At 37.9% G+C, this 20,927-nt stretch overlaps 1 protein-coding gene across 2 annotated transcripts in view; it reads right to left on the reverse strand.

Moving 5' to 3' along the window:
• Window positions 1–16,946, reverse strand: part of DMD (dystrophin) — a 1,962,662-nt gene extending 1,945,716 nt beyond the window's left edge. Inside the window, exon 1 of one of the 2 annotated variants that reach the window (XM_045582357.1) lies at window positions 16,884–16,946. The gene's annotated coding sequence lies outside the window, so the exon portion shown is untranslated. The remainder of the gene's footprint in view (window positions 1–16,883) is intronic. The other variant, XM_045582356.1, reaches the window with a different exon arrangement.
• Between the last annotated feature and the right edge of the window lie 3,981 nt (window positions 16,947–20,927).

Genomic DNA, 20,927 nt, shown 5'->3' on the forward strand with positions numbered 1-20,927 from the left:
GAATATTTAAACTTCCAAACAAAAAGACTTCCTTCCTTCTCTTTTCTTTCTCTCAGGAGCAGTGCCCTCTTGGGATTGCTGCTGCAGGAGGATTGCTACCCTATGCCCACATGGCACACTCACATGTTGGACTCCACGCATGAACTAATGTATTTTATTTTATTTTTTTAAATATATTTTATTGATTTTTTACAGAGGAAGAGAGAGGGATAGAGAGTTAGAAACATGGATGAGAGAGAATCATCGATCAGCTGCCTCTTGCATACCCCCTACTGGGGATGTGCCCACAACCAAGGTACATACCCTTGACCGGAATCGAACCTGGGACCTTTCAGTCCGCAGACCGACGCTCTATCCACTGAGCCAAACCGGTTTTGGCAGGACTAATGTACTTTAATTAGCTTGAAAACTAAATTACACCTGGCTCCAACATGGAATGGAAGCTCTGGACACTGGCCTTGTTTCTGGCTCCGTTAGAACCCCTGCTGTTCCTCTTTCAGGACTGGTTTTGGGGGAATGAGACATTGGAAACTGAGAAATGTAACTCCACGCCAATAAAATCTACCGCCTCTCATCCTCCTGTGAGGCCTTTTGAAAATTCTTATCTCAGTGGCGCTCCAAGGAGCCCACTCTCAGAACAATGGATTGCCACTCATGTGTTCCTCTGGAAGCACATGGGAAAAATTTTTATAAACCTTTGCCACTAGAAATCCTGAAACTGAACAACAGGAAAATATATTCCTCATCAACCAAAGATAACAAACAACAAATGTTATTCATGAAGAGGAAAGGCTTTGTGATCTTGTATATTTAGGAGAGTGGAAGAAAACTAGCACATGTTTATTAGTAAGTTAGCACTATTTTATAACTTGAGATTGCTGATTAGCTAACCTATAACTAAAATGAACTAGAAAATACACTAACGGTAATATTTATATAATGAAATTGTTTAGGATGTTAGGTTATCAGAAAATATGCTTAATGATATTTAAATTGTTCTTAATCCAAACTAGTTGTTAATGACTTAGATGAGAGGCTTGTTCTTCAGATGATATATCAAAATGCCTTAAAGTATAGGATGGAATAAATTCCAATGTCTAGGACTGTAATACTCTACTTACATAGCTCATTTATAATATTATCAGGAACAATATTCAGTTGAATTGCTTCTTTCAAAATATACATATATAGTACATAATGAGGCATACCTAAACACCAAGGAAATATTGCTGACATTCCAAAAATTGTATTCTATTCTTCAAAAGTCAATTATGATGATAAAATCAGTAATGGGAAACATTCTGCTTTGCCTTTATTCTTAAAAGGTAGAGGCTAAGTCAATTTTACTAAAAAATTGGCATTTAGAACTCAAACATTACCATTTTTTGTGGTGATAAATAATGCTCCAGATTCCTGAAGAGACCATTAGAGAAAACCTAAGCCAACATTCATTTTTACTAAATGTATATATTTTTCTCAATATTCAAACAAATATATTAACATGAATATAAATATGTTTTTTTAAAAATTTATCAGAAACTTGCCTATAAAAGAAAGTTTTTTTAAAGACATAAATCTTTAAGTATAAAGAGGATTTAACAATCAAGATGTTAGCAATTTTGGGAAGGCCTTCCTTGCTTCACAGCAGAACCAGAGGCCTTAGGCTCACTAACTACATTACCTGCCCAGGATCTAATGAACAAAATAAACTGATGAACAAAATAGATCCAGAGACACAGAAGTATGGGACAGACTGTGGAATCTTAGAGGGAAGGTGGAAAAGGGTAGGTGTGTAGGGAGAGATCAACCAAAGAGTTTGTAAGCATATATACATAACCCATGGACACAGACAATAGTAGGGTGGTGAAGGCCTGGATGGTGAGGGGGTGGGGGTTGAGAAGGTGGGAAGTGGAGATGGGCTAGAAGAGGCTAATAGGGGGAGAAGGGGGACATAGGTAATACTTTCAACAATAAAGGTTGACTTTTTTAAATGTTCTACTGAGCTGTAGTTCCTTTTAAAGTGGAATGGTATTTAACAATGAACATCTAAGTTCTATTATAATATTTTGATTTATAATAAGAAATATATATTTGGTCTTATAAATGCACAGGAATGTCATTTCTTCTATATGACCTTTTCCTTAATTCACATTAGCCTTATCCAGGCTAAGAGCATTATGACTCACTTGCCTCCTTTCTAGCAGATTATTCCACCTTTGCACTTACTGCACATCAGCTCCCTTCCTTAATCATTAAGCCCTTAGGCCATCAAGTTCTTGTCAGCATCAAACAGTCTTAGGAACAAAGCCTCAGGTCTGTTGACCACAGAAACAAACTTTCTGTCAAAGTAAAGATAGCATCTTTACTTTAGTTGTGTTTAGCCCCAGGTCAATGAAACCAGAAGGAACCTACTGATCACACCCTATTGCAGGAATGGGAAAATCATTTGGTCTGGCCCTGCCAAGGCATTAGGGGTGAGCTAATTAAATGTTTAATCAAATAAAACAGGCTAATTTTTAAGTTACTAATTTTGTATGACCCGTGAATGATGTTATAAATATCCAAAAGGCCTTTGGCAGAAAAAAGGTTCCCCACTCCTACCCTAGGGAAACCAGACAGAAAGATGCACTAGTTGATATCAGGACCTGATAGGAGGATCAAACTGCCTTGGCCCCAGCCAATCAGTGGAGCCTAGGACCTTAATTCCCTTAGTTATCATCTCTCTCTCTATATATATAAAGCCAGTGACCAGAACGCTGCAATGACTAGAAAGACTGGTTGCTATGACTCCCACTGTGGCCAGCAAATGGCCTGGATCAGGGGGTGGGGCCAGCAGCCAACCTCTCTCGTCCCCACCCCAGGCCTGCCCCACTCCTGATATTCCCCTCGCCTCAATAGAGGGTGGGGCTGGGTCAGCCAGCCAACCTCCTGCAGTGCCTCCCCCAGGATCTGGCCAAGATCACCCCTGCACCCCATTCAGGAGTATGGCTGGCTGGACCACCACCCAAAGCCTCTGTCATGGCTGGCCCCACCCCAATTGGGGGCTGGGTCTGCCAGCCAATCACCCTCAGCCCCTCTCCCCAGCTGGCCAGGCTCTCATTGGGCCCCAATCAGGACAGGCTGGCTGGCTAACCTCCCGCCATCTCCTCCTCCCAACAGGTCTGGCTCTGATCCATCCAGATTGAGGCTGGGTCAGCCAGACCCCACCCATGCACAAATTCGTGCACTGGGCCTCTAGGGATTAATAATTTTCTCCCTATATAATCTGTCCCTATGTGTGCCTTGTGGACCCAGGTAGACCTCCTGATTCATAGGTCAATGCTCAACCCCTGAACCATACCAGCCAGGCTGCATTTTTACTTTACATGTATATGTCTATTCCTTAAATGAAAAATATAGGCTTCTGACTCAATTTTGCATTAAGGATTAGTGGTTAAAGAATAGCCTAATAACTCAATCATTGCCTATTGTTTTAAAACTTCACATTTTTTTTAGCCAGAAGTTGAATTTTAATATGATCATACCAATATTTCATTTTTGGCTTAACCCGCCCCAACAATAATATAATTATTCAGAAATAGCTTCATGCTTCCTCTCACAATCTCAGATCTCACACAAATCTTCTTGGCACTCCCAACCAGAAAAAACAAATTTATTCAATCTTTCCAAGTTTCTACATGCAATTCCTACTGCTTTCATCTCTCTTTCAATTGTCTTTGCATGAACAACCTCAGATTAAATGGTTCCTCTTTTCAAAAGAAGTCCCCCTTTCCAAATCAATTAGTCATTTTTTTTCTGTGTTCCTATAACACTTCTATTACAGGTCATGCTTTATTTTAATTATCTATATCATAAAAGGCCTGTGGTCATGATGCCATAAAGGCAGAATGTCCAAACAACCAGTCATGAGGAGGTGTATGGGGCACCTCTTGCAGGCCAGGACTCACAGCTTGAAAGGTGAAGCGGGGCTCACATGGGGCTGGCACGGGCTTGCGTGGGGCTGGCAGGTCTGGGGTCCCAAGGCTCATGCAGGGTGGGTCTGGGTTTTGCAAAATTTAGTGCACTGGGCTTCTAGATTTTTTTAAAATATATTTTATTGATTTCTTACAGAGAGGAAGGGAGAGGGAGAGAGAATTAGAAATGTCGATGAGAGAGAAACATCGACCAGCTGCCTCTTGCACACCCCCTACCAGGGATGTTCCCGCAACCAATGTACATGCCCTTGACCGGAATCGAACCTGGGACCCTTCAGTCCACAGACCGACGCTCTACCAGAGCCAAACTGGTTTCGGCTGGGCCTCTAGATTTTACATAATTGTTTCCTCCTTTATTTTTTAAACTTTTTAAAAATTTTGTTGATATTTTTACAGAGAGGAAGGGAGAGAGATAGAGAGTTAGAAACATCAATGAGAGAGAAACATTGACTAGCTGCCTCCTGCATACCCCCCACTGGGGATGTGCTTGCAACCAAGGTAAATGCCCTTGACCGGAATAGAACCTGGGACCCTTCAGTCCACAGGCTGATGCTCTATCCACTAAGTCAAACTGGTTTCAGCATGTTTCCTCCTTTAGATGATAATCTCCTACAGAGGAAAAACCATTCTGTATTATGCCTTTATCAATGTACAATATTTTTATACATTGATTTCTGTCTCTTCACATAGTTGTCACTCAATACATAATTGTTAAATATTGAAAAATTATTTTAATAACCATATATCTCATTATACCAAAATACCAACTATTCTTTCCATAATGGCAATAAAGTAAAAGACTTTAATATGTTTTGATAGAAAGATAGGTAGGACTCTAAGACAGAATGAATTAGATAACTAATGCATTTGCCTATCAGCTACAGAGATTTTTTTTTTGCTAACAACAATCATGATAATTGGTAAATATTTATATTTTCCAGCTAAATATACTTGCCACTGAGACTATTCCATATTATGAAGGTATAACAATCAATAATTCCAATATTCTCATTAGATATTTCAGAGTGCAGTGGCTTAAAAAGCAAAACATGTGTACCTTGCAAGACTACCTAGAATTATTAAGAGCTAAGTAACAGTGAGTTGATCAAGAAAAACATATTTTAAAGAAAGAGTGCAATATAAACAACAAATTTACTTGTATTCTATTGAGAACTGTGAGTCCTATCACAATCCAATTTTCCTTGCATTAACTGAATGCTATCCTTTGTTTATTGGGTACTTTGCAAAGATTAGATTCAGGAAAACATTCAAGGAAATGGTTCTCTGTGGATTAAACCATTAGCATAATTATCTCACTTGCAAACAGAGACATGTCATGCTAGAAGTCATCTTAACATCTAATATAGATGTTAAAGAGTCCATATGCCAATAAAGCAATACTGTGCATTTCTCATAAAATTATTTTAAATATTTAAAATATTTCTTTTCTACCCTCCCCTCTGACAGTTTTCAGTCTGTTCTCCATGAAAGAAGGTGAAGGGATTAAACAAAAACAAACAGATAAACAAACAAACAAACAAACTCACAGACACAGACAACAGTATAGGGATTATCAGAGTGAAAAGCTTTTAGGGGAGGTAGAAGAAAGAAAAGTAAGAATAAATGGTGATAAAAGGAGACTTGTTTTTAGGTGATGAACACACGATACAATATACAAATGATGTATTATGGAAACCTGAAACTTATATAATTTTATTAACCAATGTCACCCCCAATAAATCCAATAAAAATCCCTTATACACAATAATTTATTTATGATTACTGGAAATTAAAATATTAATAAATAAAAAGTCATAATTTACATGATTATATTGAAAACTAGAGTACTTAACTCACCAAAACATAGAAGCATGTAGTATTAACATTTAATGTTTTGGAAATCATTCAGAAAGAATCAATTAAAAAATATAAACAATGGTTGAGTTTTGAGATTACTAACCATTCAAAGGTAGGTTAAAATCTCTATTGGTACTATAAGCATTAAATACCTTCTATTCTTAAGTGTCTAATGTCTTTAAACTCTCCTGTTCATTTCTCATAAAACTTATCAATATCTCAAGAAAAATGTATCATTTGGTAAGTGGAATTGTCAAAACCGTAACAAAGGTTTTAGAGTTCAGTTTACTGGGTTTCAGCTTCATCTCTTCCATTTACCTTGAGCAAGCCACCTAAGCTCTCATTTAACATAGCTCATCTCAAATATTTATCTCATAAGGTATTTGGAGCAACTTATCATAAAAATATAACTCTCAATAATATTATTAATATAATGGTATACATGAAAAAATGTTCATAATCTTCACTATTTCTGAAATGGGAATTTCTTTAGTTTCCTACAGCAATATTCATCTCTCTACAGCAATCATACAAAATCATTCAAGTTTTATCAAGGCCTTATATGAGCTGCTTATAATGGTCCAGAGACCTGGTTCACTGTCCTTCATCCTCTCTAGTGATCTAATTCTTCCTGATACCAAACAGATATGAGAAACAGGAAGCCAGAGGCACAGGGTGGTCTATTTATATCTCTGGTGAACCTTCCATGATACAGTAGACTGCTCAATTACTTCTGTTAAATCAGACCCCTTATCATATATAATAAAAGTCTAATATGCTGATGTTGTCTGTTTAAACAATCAAAGCATAATATGCTAATGATATGCTAAGACTGCTCAACTGCTCACTGTGATGTGCACTGACTACCAGGGGCTAGACAGTCAACAGGTAGATTAGCTTGCTGCTGGGGTCAGGACTGAGAGAGTTGGGCTGGATCACACCCTGGAGTTCTCCCTCAGTCCCTCCCTGGCAGGCCAACCTCCTGATAGTGCACCAGCGGGGTCCCTTGGCCTGGCCTGGGCTCTCTCACAATATGGGATCCCTTAGGCGCAGGCGTCCTCAAACTTTTTAAAGTGGGGGCCAGATCACGGTCCCTCAGAGAGCTGGAGGGCCGGACTATATGAACTACTAATTCCTACTGTAACACCTCGGCTGCGCTCACTGCCCAAAAAACCTGGCGGGCCGGATCAGACTCCTCTGCGGGCCGCATGTGGCCCGTGGGCCGTAGTTTGAAGACACCTGCCTTAGGGGGTGTCAGAGAGTCAGTTTTGGCTGATCCCACAGCCCAGGCCAAGGGACCCCAATGGTGCATTGATTCGTGCATTGGGCCTCTAGTATAATAGTAATATAGGAGCAGGCAAAAGTATGTTTACAGTTGTGAGCATGAGAAACAGAGTTTATTCGTGCATTATTATTTTTTATTAGTTATTATATTAATTATTTGTTTTGCTATATACCTACTTTTGTCCACCCCTATATATAATATATGTCAGTTATATATAAATTTAGAAGGAACATAGGGGAAAGGGATATACATATTATTACCACTTTCTCCTTCACTGAAACAATGTTTTGCCCCTATGTTCCAATATCTTCCATTTATATTGTACAATGTAAAAATTTAATTAACTTTACACATATTATAACATACTTAAAATGTGTGTATAAGACTATTTCTGGGTTTGTGTGTGCACATTGAGGGCATAGTTTGGCATAAAGTGTATAGCATGATAACATAAAAAATAAATGATCTATTCTCCCTGTAGCATCCAAAGAAGGTAGCTAAAATCAAGCTCAAAAAAGAAATGAGCAGGCATAAAAAAATTACATAAACATATAATTCCTTCAATTCAGAAAATATATTACATTACATTAAAAATGGCAATATTTTATGTTTATGTTTTACTATTTATAAAACTCTGTTATTATATTTTCTTACAAAATAGGCATGGGCATATAAGGAAAACAACACTCAAGGAATTTGAATTTATGTTTAACTTTCTTTTCAAGATAAATTCAAGTGTGGATATAATGAATTTCCCTAAGGCTCCATTGTACAGAGCTCTATAAAGAAGCCTGATTTACTGAGTCAAAATTTTAGTGTTAATTTTCTTTATTTCATGCTCATCACTCTGACTAGAAGGTAAATTATAGTGAATTCTTGGAAAAGGTATATTATGTAAATTAATTGTCTCATTTTTTTATCCTGAGTTAGTCCTGGCTTTCTATATATGGTCATATATATCATGAGGATATAAATTTATTATCATATCATGGGCTTTTGTGAAGTTCATAGAATCAAGAATGCATTTCTACTTCATTTAAGTAAAATAAAATGTATCGATATATTGCTTTTGGAAGAATCACAACAAAAAGTGTAGAGAGAGGATGGAAATAAAGATAATTACTAAATCTGGTATAAGCTCATAACCATTATATAAGTCCTTGGGAAATGTTTTAAATCTTTCAGTTGATCTGGTAGTAAAGTAAATATTTGTCCCCACAGATTGCTTTATCTCTAACACAAACATCAAGCAAATTTTATGACAAAATTATTTTTGGTCATGATTTCAAAAGCTTATGTGAATGAGCCTGTGTGAATGAACAAGATCCTTATTATGTGAATTATATCTGTGGTACAGTTTTGTAGAATTATAAAATATCACAGCCACTCAGGTAAAAGACCTGCCACCACAGCTGCAGACCCAGGGACACCAAAACTCCAGGAACCCGGCTGCAGATTTCCGTGAGTCAGAAAGTCAAGCCCCCTCTCCCACCATCCCCATGCAGTGACATAGAAACTACTAGTCCCCAGCTGCACAATAAGGCTTTCTGCTCACACAAAGCAGTGGTGACTCTGCCTGACTTTGAGCCCTGATGCCAGACATGGAAAGTTTGTTTCCCTTGACTCTTCTCCCAGGCAGGGAGACTGAGTGGAATTCCAGCCTAGAAGCTCATCATTAGGGAGGTGTTCTTCTGCAACCAGATCTTGAGCCCACACAGGGCAGGTAGACAGCGCTGAATTTGAATCTGGACTTGTGAACTTGGGGAATTTGTTTCCCGCGACGCTTTTCTGCACCCAGGCAGGGAGGCAGTCCTAAATTTGAGCATAGGTGCACTACCTTGGAGAGATCATTTTCTGCGACCAGATTCTATGTCCACCCAGGGAGACAGCGCTGAATTTGAGCCTGTGGGTGAAAACCCGGGGAGTTTGTTTCCCATGACTGGACCCTGCACCTTAGCCAAGAGGCTGCAGTGAATTTGAACCTAGATGTGCTGTCTCAGGGAATTTGCTCCCCATGACCAGTTCCTATGCCCACACAGGAAGGCAGTGCTGAATTTGAGCCTGGGTACATGGACACAGGGAGTTTGTTTTCAACAGTGCACACCTCATCACCTGCATGATTAGACCCCACACCCACAGTAGGTGGCAGTGCAACCTGACTTTGATTCAGGGCAAGCAAACAGAGAAGGCTGTTTACCACGGGGCAGAGGACCTCCTGCTAACAGTGTGACTGAGCAACATGGTTTCCAGGGTAGATCGGGGACCATGACTCTCCACATAAGAGGCAGCATTGACCACTGGACTCAGTTCCTCATTACATGTGCCTGAGATCCTTGATTCCCAGTACATTCACACTAAGAGCCAGTGACTCCAATTCTTGGCACATGTGCACACAAGGACCTGATTCTCTTTTGGTGAAGTAGCACCAAAAACAGAAGCTCTGATACTCAATTCTTGACATGGACACAGTGTGCCTTTGACTTCTGACATGCAATAGGGGGACTTTGATTTTTGGCACACACCAGTGGGTACTCTGTTTCAACATGGCACAGGCAGCATCCCTGATTCTAGGTGCACACACGAGGCCACACTAAGTGCCTGTGACTCTCATCCAGGGCGATGAGAGTCACAGGCACTTAGTGTGACTGTGGCTCCCACCAACCCACAGCAACTGCACATCTTGGTATCAGAGCTCTTCAGTGACACTTTGGGGGGGGGGGTGCAAAACTCCCACTGTACATGGTCCAGGTGCCTGCAACTCGACATCTGAACCTTCTGGTGATAGTCAGAATGGGGAGACAATGAAGCAATCCCCAGAGAAAAAAAAGGAGGAATCCCCAAGTAAGGAAATAAGTGAAATGGAAGTATGCAACATGACAAAAATAGAATTCAGAGTAATGGTCATACAGTTCATACACTGGATGGATGAGAAAATAAAAAAACCTATGCAAAAATCAGGAAGAAATGAAAAATGATATAGCTACAATCAAAAACACAATGGAAAGTTTCATCAGTAGACTAGAAGCAGAGGACCGAATCGGCAAGTTAAAAGATCATGTAAAGAAACAAGCCCAATCTGAACAGCAACAAGAGAAAAAAATGAAAAAGCAGGAGGAGAGCCTAAGGGATGTTTGGGACAATGCAAAATGGAATAACATACAGTACATATAATAGGGCTGCCAGAAGGGCAAGAAGATCAGCAAGGATTAGAAAATCTATTTGAAGAAATAATGACAGAAAACTTCCAGGATATGGGGAAGAAAAAAGTTACTCAAGTACAAAGAGTCCCAAAAGACCCACACCAAGACATGCCATAATCATAATGGCAAATGTTATTGATAAAGAGAGAATCTTAAAGACTGTGAGAGAGAGAGAGAGAGAGAGAGAGAGAGAGAGAGAGAGAGAGAGAGAGAGAGAGTTACCTACAAAGGATCCCCCCATCAGATTATCAAATTATTTCTTAACAGAAACACATCAAGCTAGAAGGGATGAGAAGAGATATACAAAGTGATTCAAAGCAAGGGATTCAATCCAAGAATACTCTATCCAGCAAGACTATCACTCAAAATTGAAGGGGAAATCAGGAGCTTCACAGACAAAAAAGGCTAAGGAAATGTATTACTACCAAACAAGCAATGCAAGAAATGCTAAAGGGAATACTGTAAAAAGAAGAAACAGAAAGGTAAGCCAGTCAGAGAAAGATAAGCATCAGATAATCTCACTTATTTATAGAATATAATGAACAACATAAACTTATGAACAAAAACATTTCCAGAGACAGAGAAACATCAATCAGACCATCAAACCTCAGAGGGAAGGTAGGGAAGGGTGGAGGTAAGAGGGAGAGATCAACCAAAGGACTTGTATGCATGCACATAAGCCTAATCAATGGACATAGGCAACAGGGAGGTAAAGGCATGAGTTGGTGGGTATGGGAAGATAATGGGGGAACACATATGTAACACCGTAAGAACACATATGTAACACCATAATCAATAAAAAATAAGAAATAATATCAAGGAACTACTTTGCTGTCTCTCTATACTTTAAAAATACTATGTACATGTGTGTATGCCTCAATGATAAACATTTTAACTCATCATATTTATTTATATTGCTGTGTATTTGTCTTTGTCTAGTTACCACACAGACAAATGAACAGCCCACTCAGTGCTATTCCATTTAGCAATTATTCAACATCTTCCAAATGTCTAGGTTCCAAGAGCTCAGAAAACAGAACTTAAATTAATTCTGTGTGAAGACAGTAGATACAGAAATCAAACCATACACATACATCTGGTAAATATTCTAAGAATTATGAATTTCTATCTTAAATATTTCTGAGTTTATTTTTCATTTATTCTTCTTCATTTGTGTTGTTATAACTTATTCTTTTTTACTATTTGTTTCCTATTTAGTTAAAAAAAACTTCAGATTTTTAAAACACATTCCTCGTTATGTTTATTATTTAAAGCTCTGTAATATCAATATTTAATTATTAATTCAAAAAGTAAATGCTAGCGGAATTTGATTAGTTCAAATCCAATAACTTAATTTCTTGCCAATATACTAAAGGGTACCTGGAAAAATTTTGCTATCAAATACTGCAAAGAATGTGAAGCATCCATCTTGTATGAAAACTGCTGTTTGAAATTTTAACCCTGCTATTTGGTTCCTGTGGATTTAACTTTCCCCAGACAAGGTCATCAGTGCTGGCGCCAGGCCAGGCCTCTGGTTGAGGTCTCAAGGCCCCAGTACACACTGGCTCTTTAAGAACTTGCAAAAGGGGGCCGGAAACTATTCATATTTTGGAGACAAAGAAGGTAAAATCATATAAATAGGGAGAATTCCTACATGCTGGGGCCCAGAATTTGAGATACATTTTCCTCTGGACCCGCGCATAATAAATGTAACTCCATCTCTCTAAGTATTGCTTTGTTCTTCTTTGGTTTTCTGTAACAAATGGATGATACTCAAATCTTTTGCGACAGTTAAGAGGGCACTATATAGATCATATCTCCCAGTGGATTGTTTTGGATCCATTACTAAGAATTCTACAAAATGATTCAGACTCATGAGAAATTCATTTATATTAAGAGAATCAGGCATTGTGTTAGGAGTTTTTACATATAGTTGAAGACTTAGAAGTGGCTAGGAAGTTAGGGACTATGGGGAGAGAAATGTAAAAGAGAAATGCAGTTGAATTCTGCAGGCCTGGGCAGAAACCAGTTCGTCCCACACCCTGTCCCATGTAAAATCACAAGAACAAAGGGCCCTGGTCATGGGCTGTACACACAGGGCAGGGAAAATGAATGGGAATCCTGAAATGTAAAATGTATGAATGTTGTTAGGGCCAAAGTTTTCAGATCAATCAATGGAAAGTTTGCAGGGCACCTATTAACCCCTAGACAAAGAAACTTCTGCAGCAACCCACTTGGGTCCCCTCCCTGCAGCAGGGAGATTTTCTGTAATAATACTGCTTTTGTTCATCTCTTTGTCTGTGAACTCTTTCTTTGGTTTCTTGAGACAATGAACTTAGACCTTAACAGAAAATCTGTATCATAGTAACTCTTAATCATCACAATAACATACAAAATAACCACTTACAGCCTTGCATAGAGGACTGTATTTTAATACCTTTCTATTCCTATTACACAATATGCATGTATACACACATACATGATGGAAAGATGAGGAAACTGACTCAAAGCATTTGGTTTTCCCAAATCCAGAATTACTAGTTTTATTTTTAGTTATTTATTTTTAATCTTTATTGTTGAGATTATTATAGATGTTCCCTCTTTTTTCCCCCCAATGTCTCCCTCTACCCGGTTCCCACCCTGCCCCAGGCCTTCACTACCCTATTGTCTGTGTTTATAGGTAATGCATAGATGCATATAAGGTCTTTGGTTAATCTCTTCCCACACCCACCTCACTCCTTCCCTCTGAGATTAGTCAGTTTGTTCCATGATTTTATTTTATTCATTAGATTTCTTGTTCATTTATTTTGATTTTTAGTTTCAATCGTTGATAGATATGTATTTATTGCCATTTTATTGTTCATATTATTGATATTCTTCTTTATTTTTCTTCTTCTTCTTTCTCTTCTCAAATAATACACATCAGCATTTCATGTAATACTGATTTGGTGGTGTTGAACTCCTTTAACTATTTCTTGTCTGTGAAGCTCTATATCTGACCTTCAATTCTAAATGATAGCTTTGCTGGGTAGAAAAATTGTGGTTGTAGGTTCTTGCTATTCATCACTTTGAATATTTCTTGCCCCTCCTTTCTGGTCTGCAAAATTTATGTTGAGAAATCATCTGACAGTTGTATGGCCACTCCCTTGTAGGCAACTAACTGGTTTTCTCTTACTGCATTTAAGATGCTTTCTTGGTCTTTCACTCTTGGCATTGGGTGTCTTGGTGTGGGATTCTTTAGGTTTCTCTTGTTTGGGACTCTCTGGGCTTCCTGGAATTATAAGTCCATTTCTTTCACCAGGAGGGGGAAGTTTTCTGTCATTATTTCTTCAAATAGGTTCTCAATATATTGGTATCTCTTCTTCTTTTGCTATTTTGATTGGGTGTTTTTTGCTTTTTCATATTCCAAATTTTTTATTTGATTCCCAGAGTCTACTGTTGAGTCCCTATAAATTATTCTCTATTTCAGTTAGTGTATGCTTAACATTTTACATGTCTTTGACATTTTCACTAAGATCCTGGAATGTCTCACTAAGTCCCTTGAAGCTCTCATTAAGTCCCTGGAAACTCTCATTAAGATCCTTGAGTAACCTTATAACTATTGTTTCAGACATTGTATCCAGTAGTTTGCTTGGTTCCCTTTCTTTCATTTGTGACATGTTTCCTTTGTCTCCCCATTTGGTTCCTTCCCTATGTTTGTTTCTATGTATTATGTAGAGCTGCTATGTCTCTTGGCATTGGTAGAGTGCCCTTGTATAGTAGGGTGTTCTGTAGGATCCAATGGCTCAGCTTCTCCAGTCACCTGAGATGGGCTCTCTAGGTGTGTCTCTGTGTGGTCTGTGTGCACAGTCTTATTGTAGTTGAGCCTTGATTTCCATTGGCATCTTTGGGAGGAATTGACCTCCAGATAGATTGGCTGTGAGGACCATCTGCATCTACAATGGAAGAACTGCCCTATGGAGCAGGACTTGTTTCAGTGGGGAATTGGTGTTCACTGAGTCTGTGTCCCTTAATGTGTCATTTGTGGATATGTAGAGTTGTAATCTCATATGGTCTGAAGCTGTCCACTGGGTGCACTTGTTCTAGAGCCTCCAAGGAGGTGAAAAGTAAGCCATTGTCTGGGGCCACACAGAAAGAGCTACAAAGAAATCTGTAGATGGCTTCTACTTGTATTAGATTAGGAAGTGCCCAGGCAAGACCCAGCTGTGAAGCAAGGCAGGCTGGTGCTCGTGCCAGGTCTTGGGGCTTCATTGATAGGTTTTCAGCATGCTGTTGCAAGCTGCTTCTTGTTTAAGAGATTTTAGCAAAGTCTGAAGCCTGAGCCAGGACAGGCCATTCATATGGAAAAGCAGCTATAAGCAGTTTGGGTAGAGCTACAAATTGGATGGCATGGGGTCTCAGGGATTCAGCAGAGCAGAGCACACAGTGTGGGTCATGCTAATGGAAACTCAGATATGGCTGCCAGTCAGCTCTGTGATAGGGGAGGTCCCATCACAGGAACAATGATACCTGTGAGCACCTTTTCTGGGAGATAGCCATCCCCAAGTTCCTTCTCTGATGCCAGACAGTCCAGCTCCTCCCCTTATGTTTCTGCATTCCCTCAAACCTGCCACCTCGTGCTGGAGCTCAGAGTATGTGGGACCATATAAATTCATGCAAGGGCTTTTTAAGAGGAACATCTGGGACTCCAGTAGCCTCTGTAGTATCACTCAAACATAATCCCCACTGGATTTTACAGCTGAAATTATAGGAACTTCTCTTCCCAGCTCTGGGATTCTGGGCTAGGGGTCTGATGTGGGGCTGGGAACTCTGCTTCTCAGGGAAGGCCTTGGAGCTATACCTCCCTATTAAAAACACCACACTTGGGATTGGACCAGATCATTCTGAGCCTCTCTCCCTCCTACCAGTCTCAATGTGCTTTATTCTTTTCTTCTTTATTTATTTTTATTGTTTAAAGTATTACAAACAGTAGTACATATGTCTCCTTTATCCCCCATTGTCCTCCCCCCTACCCAGCACATGCCCCCACCCCACACCCAGTGTCAATTGATTATGCTTATATGCATGTATACAAGTCCTTTGGTTGATCTTTTACTCCCCCCCAACCTTCTCCTGCCTTTCCGCTGTAGTTTTACAGCCTGCTAGATACTTCTATGTCGCTGTATCTATTTTTGATCCTCAGTCTATGATGTTCTTTATATTCCACAAATGAGTGAGATCATGTGATATTTATCTTTCTCTGACTGGTTTATTTTGCTTAGCATAATCCTCTCCAGTTCCATCCTCGCTGTTGCAAATGGTAAGAACCCCTTCTTTTTTTTTTTATCACAGTGTAGTATTCCATTGCTTAGATGTACCACTGTTTTTTAATCCACTCATCTGCTGATGGGCACTTAGGCTGTTTCCAAATCTTAGCTATGGTAAATTGTGCTGCTATGAACATAGGGGTGCATATATCCTTTCTGACTGGTGTTTATGTTTTCTTGAGATATATACTTAGAAGTGGGATTACTGGGTCAAATGGAAGTTTAATTTTTAGATTTCTGAGGAAACTCCATAATATTCTCCACAATGGCTTCACCAGTCTGCATTCTCACCAGCAGTGCAAGAGGGTTCTTTTTTCTCCACATCCACTCTAGCACTTATAGTTTGTTGATTTGTTGATGATAGCCATTCTGACAGGTGTGAAATGACATCTCATTGTTGTTTTTATTTGCATCTCTCCACTGACTAGTAGGATTTCCACTCAGCCTGATTTCAAGTGGTTCTGCACGATGAGTGTTCTGTATTTTAGTTGTAATTTTGATGTGATTCATGGAGGCAGTGAGTACTGGCATTTACCTATGCCGTCATCTTGGTACTCCCAGAATTATTAAATTTAAATGCAAGTCTTTATAACATTAAAATCCACACAAACCTCCTCATGTTGCACTCTTAATGCTAGTTTTCAAGGTAAGCATATTTTACTCTGTGTTCATATATAATTATCAAGACTCATGCTATTGATCATGAGTTGAGTACTAATTGTAAAATAAATAGATGTTATTGAGAGTATGGATTGATGCCTGCAGAAAAAGAGTATAAACTTATCATTTTAAATTATTTGACATATGCTTTAAGTGGTAGGGCCAAATAGAGTCAAGTTATATCAGTTTTTCTTGAACTTGGTAAAGACCAAGAAAGACAAAAAAAAAAAAAAAAAAAAAAAAAAAAAAGATAATTTCAGAATAATGAAAATCCCTCATATCTTCTAATCTGTGACATATACTAGCTACTTGATGGAAGATGGATATTAAAATCCTCTAATAACTGATATCATTAAAGAAACTCACATTATCAAGAACAACCAAAGATACACTTCATCAAATTAAATAATTTCTCTTTACCATATATTCTGCTGTACTTTCCTTAATTTAATGTCAATATTTATGCCAAAATTTGCACAGCTAAAATAAAAGGACACTATGGAAAAACAATATGGACATTTAAATTACACACAGGTATGTAGGTCATTTTGAATATTCAGCAACTTATATCTTAAAAAGAGAATTAACAAAATATCCTTACCTTAGAAAATTGTACATTTATCCATTTTGTGAATGTTTTCTTTTGAACATCTTCTCTTTCATCTACAATGGAAAATTTAAAAAAATTAAGAGTTCAGAAGCAATTTTGAATATCATTTATGTTTTATAATTAAGTAACTTAATTATTACATATTAGTATTATTTTATATATATATTAGTAAATTAATCAACATACAAAATTAAACATGAGTGATGTTGGTATTATATATTAAAACTAAAATGAAATCTGAAAAATAATTGATATGGTCAATTCCACATTCTTCCAAATATCATATAAATGTATTATAGAATAATAGTCTCATCTAAATAAATGAAATATTTATTCTTCTATAATAGATACTGTAGTATAATTAAAAGTCTATTACCTATCATTTCTTCTGAAAAAGTATTCCTGAGCCTTTCCTCTTAACCCTCACACCCAGCCCATGTATAATAGAAATGATCTTTCTCTCCTTTGTAATACCTGCATAGTCTAACATGGGCCCCTACCACAGCCTCTTCCAATTATAGGAGAGGTTTCTTGATTATCAGCAGCATGACTTAGTTATTCTTGCATCCCTGAACTTAATACATTGTTTGGACAAATTAATAGCTTAAGAAATATTTGATCAGTAATTATGTGATGCTTTAAAGAAAGGGGGACCTCACAACTCCAAACATTTTAGTACTTCTTTTCATTTAAAAGTCAGGAAATTTCAACTTAAAATGCAAATAATACTCTTCATGGGTTACATACAAATACTCAAGAGGAAAATCCCCAAGGACTTCTTATACTAAGAGTTTAGGGGGGAGGGATTACTATTTTTAAAAAAATATTTTTATTGATTTTTTTTTTTTTTTTTTTTTTTTTTTTTTTTTTTTTTTTTTTTTTTACAGAGAGGAAGAGATAGGGATAAAGAGTCAGAAACATCGACCAGCTGCCTCCTGCACACCCCTTACTGGGGATGTGCCCGCAACCAATGTACATGCCCTTGACCGGAATCTAACCTGGGACCTTTCAGTCCGCAGACCGACGCTCTACCCACTGAGCCAAACCGGTTTTGGCAGGGATTACTATTTTTTAAATATATTTTTATTGATTGCAGAAAGGAAGGGAGAGGGAGAAAGAGAGAAACATTAATGATGAAAGAGAAACATTGATTGGCTGCCTCCTACATGCCCAAGTATGTGATCCTGGTTCATAGGTCAAAGCTCAACTCAGGTCAGGCAGAGAGAAAAATTATTAAGAATCAACTTCAAAGAACTCACACTTCTGAAAATTATTTTTTCCTAAGTTAAAAATTAATATTGTGTCAAATGGACAGAAAAATAAATAATCTTGATTTATCATAAATAAATGATCTTGTGTGTTGGTCAATTTGTATATTACCCCTTTATTATATAGGATTGCTTTCCCATGACAAATGAATCCATGTACTAAGAATATCTGCTTATCTTTAAAGCACATTATTAACCCATAAGTAGATACTCTTAAGCAACCTAAGAGATAACAGTGGAAAAATGAACCTAAACTTTTCATAGATGAGAAAATTGTATTTAGCATCACAAAATGCTTTTTATGTATTAGTGTTACTCCCACAGGCTGCTACATATGTGGTAAAATATCAGTATTATCCATACAATATAGCACAAGTATGAATAAATAAAATAGATAATATTAAACAGGAACTTTTGGGGGTGAAAAAGATAGGTTTTAGGAAATTCTAGAAGTTTTAGAGGACCATGGAAGAAGCACAGTGCTGCAGAGCAGCCAAGGTATATTTCCATAGAATAGGGCAGCTGAAAAGCTGCAACTGGTACATTTCCATAGAATGGGGCGCTGAGAACAGCAGAGGTCTATATTTACAAAATAAAGAGAAGGAAGCCCTTCATCCAGAAGAAGAAGAAAACCTAAAGGGAATAGGAAAACAATAAGGAAGGAGCAGGGAGGAAGTTTCCACCTTAGAGCTCAGAGGTTGCTATAGTAACCAGTCTAGGGGAATGTTGACCAATCAGAGAAGATATCAAGGCACCAGGATATGCAGCCTTTAAAAGCTGTAGGGAACAGAAACTCAGTGGGACTCTTTCCCCCTCTGCAAGTGGGAGTCTGTACTTGTTCTTCAAAAAATCTCCACCTTTGCTCTACTACCCTTTGTCTGTGGATTCATTCTTCGATTCTGGCGACAAAGAATCCAGGTTCCAGTCAAAGGGAACACCACGTTTTCCAATCCAAAAATTCTGTATCAAAATAGTGGAACCTGGGTTCTCCAACTTAATTTGCCCTGGATGAGAGGAGTTATAAACAGGATTAGGCAGACAGGGCAAGGGATGAAAGGAAAGAGGAAATACAGACATGACCATTGGAGCCAGCTAACACTGTTACAGGATTCCAGGGCAGGACAAATGGGGAAAGTTAAAACAAGGCCAAAGAGTGTGGGCAGTTTGCAGCCAGCTTGTAACTAACAAGCCATTATCTGTCTCAGGCAAGGACACAGGGCAAATGGTTTGAAAACCTCCTTAATGAGATAATGCAGAAAGGGAGGGGAAAAGGGGAAAGGAAAAAAGGGCCATTTTACTCCTTCACTAGAGAAGCCAGCAGTCTCAAGATAAAGTTGCCAGTTGTGTGTGTGTAATTATGTACAATTGTGCTAGTGATCACGAGTTGAGTTCCATTTGCAAAATAAATGTTAATGACCTTCTTTGAGATTCCACTTATTTTTCCTACATATGCATATATATCCTGTCAGACATGGGAGACAGACAGTATGTGGGTCATTTAAAAGCATTCATTTAGATGTTTTTAAAACATATTGTGGACTAAAGGGGTCACATGCTGATATGACAAGCTCAGGGAAAGCCTGCATGGCAACCTTGCAAACTGAGAGACCTAAAGTAACCACAAAAGATGGTCTGAAATTAAACTTTAACTAAAAGCAATTATGGTGGGCAGTTACGTCCTAGACCTGTATCTTCACTGACAAGGTCAACCTTTACCTTAACTGAGCCTATGTCTTTTTGCATCTAATTTAACATACCCCTGAAATGTCTGGGTAACTTGTAACTTTAGCTTTTCTGGAGCCCCTGGGGCACAACCAAATATGGTAGGCACCAGGACAGATACCACACATTCCTTAATTATCATGTTCATTGTTCCTGCACCCACCTCAGGATGTGTCTATCATTTTACTTTTTATCCAATCCCAGGGGTTTCCCCACTTTGCTTTAAAACAATAAAAATATTGCTTTACTACCCACCTTCTTAATCTATCACCAGTGAATTTCATGTAACCCACCTATGTCCCTCCTTTGATTGCTATGTATAAATGCAGATGTAACCCGTCATTCTCCAGAGCATTATCTCAATTCATTGAGGTTCTGTTTCCCAGCATATGTCAACAGTTCGGATCAAATAAATTCACAAAAATTCTTTACAGGTTTCAATGTTTTTTGTTTTTGTTTTTGTTTTTACATTAACAGTATCCAACCATCTTCACCAAAAGCTGAGTAGGAGCACATTTGAAGAGATTTGTTTCAGATGCGTTTAAGTGAAAGATGGGTAGTAAAGCAATATTTTTATTGTTTTCAATTATATGTACAAAAAGCAATGTCTAGATAGGCCTTGAAGGGAGGAGAAAAACCTTGACATAATGTGCAAAATATTATGTATCTATGTGGTAAATGGCACTAAACTAGAATTTTATCATAAAACATCTTTACTAGATGTCCTCTTACCTCCTCTGCTTTGAATACAAGAAAAATATACTTTGAAAAAATAAATTACTTGCTAATGTTTTATTTTGGCATAGAAACATTTATGTTCTTTAACATGATAAATATTAATGTAACTTATTTTTATTATAAAATATATAAAATTTAATAGTGCCATATTGTTCCCCAAACTGTTTTACATATCTGATCTCAATCTGTATGTCATTTTATAGATTACAAGAATACAAGCTCAGAAGGCATAAAACTATGTGGTGACAGTGATGAACCTGCTATAGATTATTTGGATCAAAGTCCATGGTTTTTCACATTGACCAGT

The sequence above is a fragment of the Pipistrellus kuhlii genome, unplaced genomic scaffold (assembly GCF_014108245.1).
Source record: "Pipistrellus kuhlii isolate mPipKuh1 unplaced genomic scaffold, mPipKuh1.p scaffold_m20_p_16, whole genome shotgun sequence".
In the NCBI taxonomy this organism is placed as follows: Eukaryota; Metazoa; Chordata; class Mammalia; order Chiroptera; family Vespertilionidae; genus Pipistrellus; species Pipistrellus kuhlii.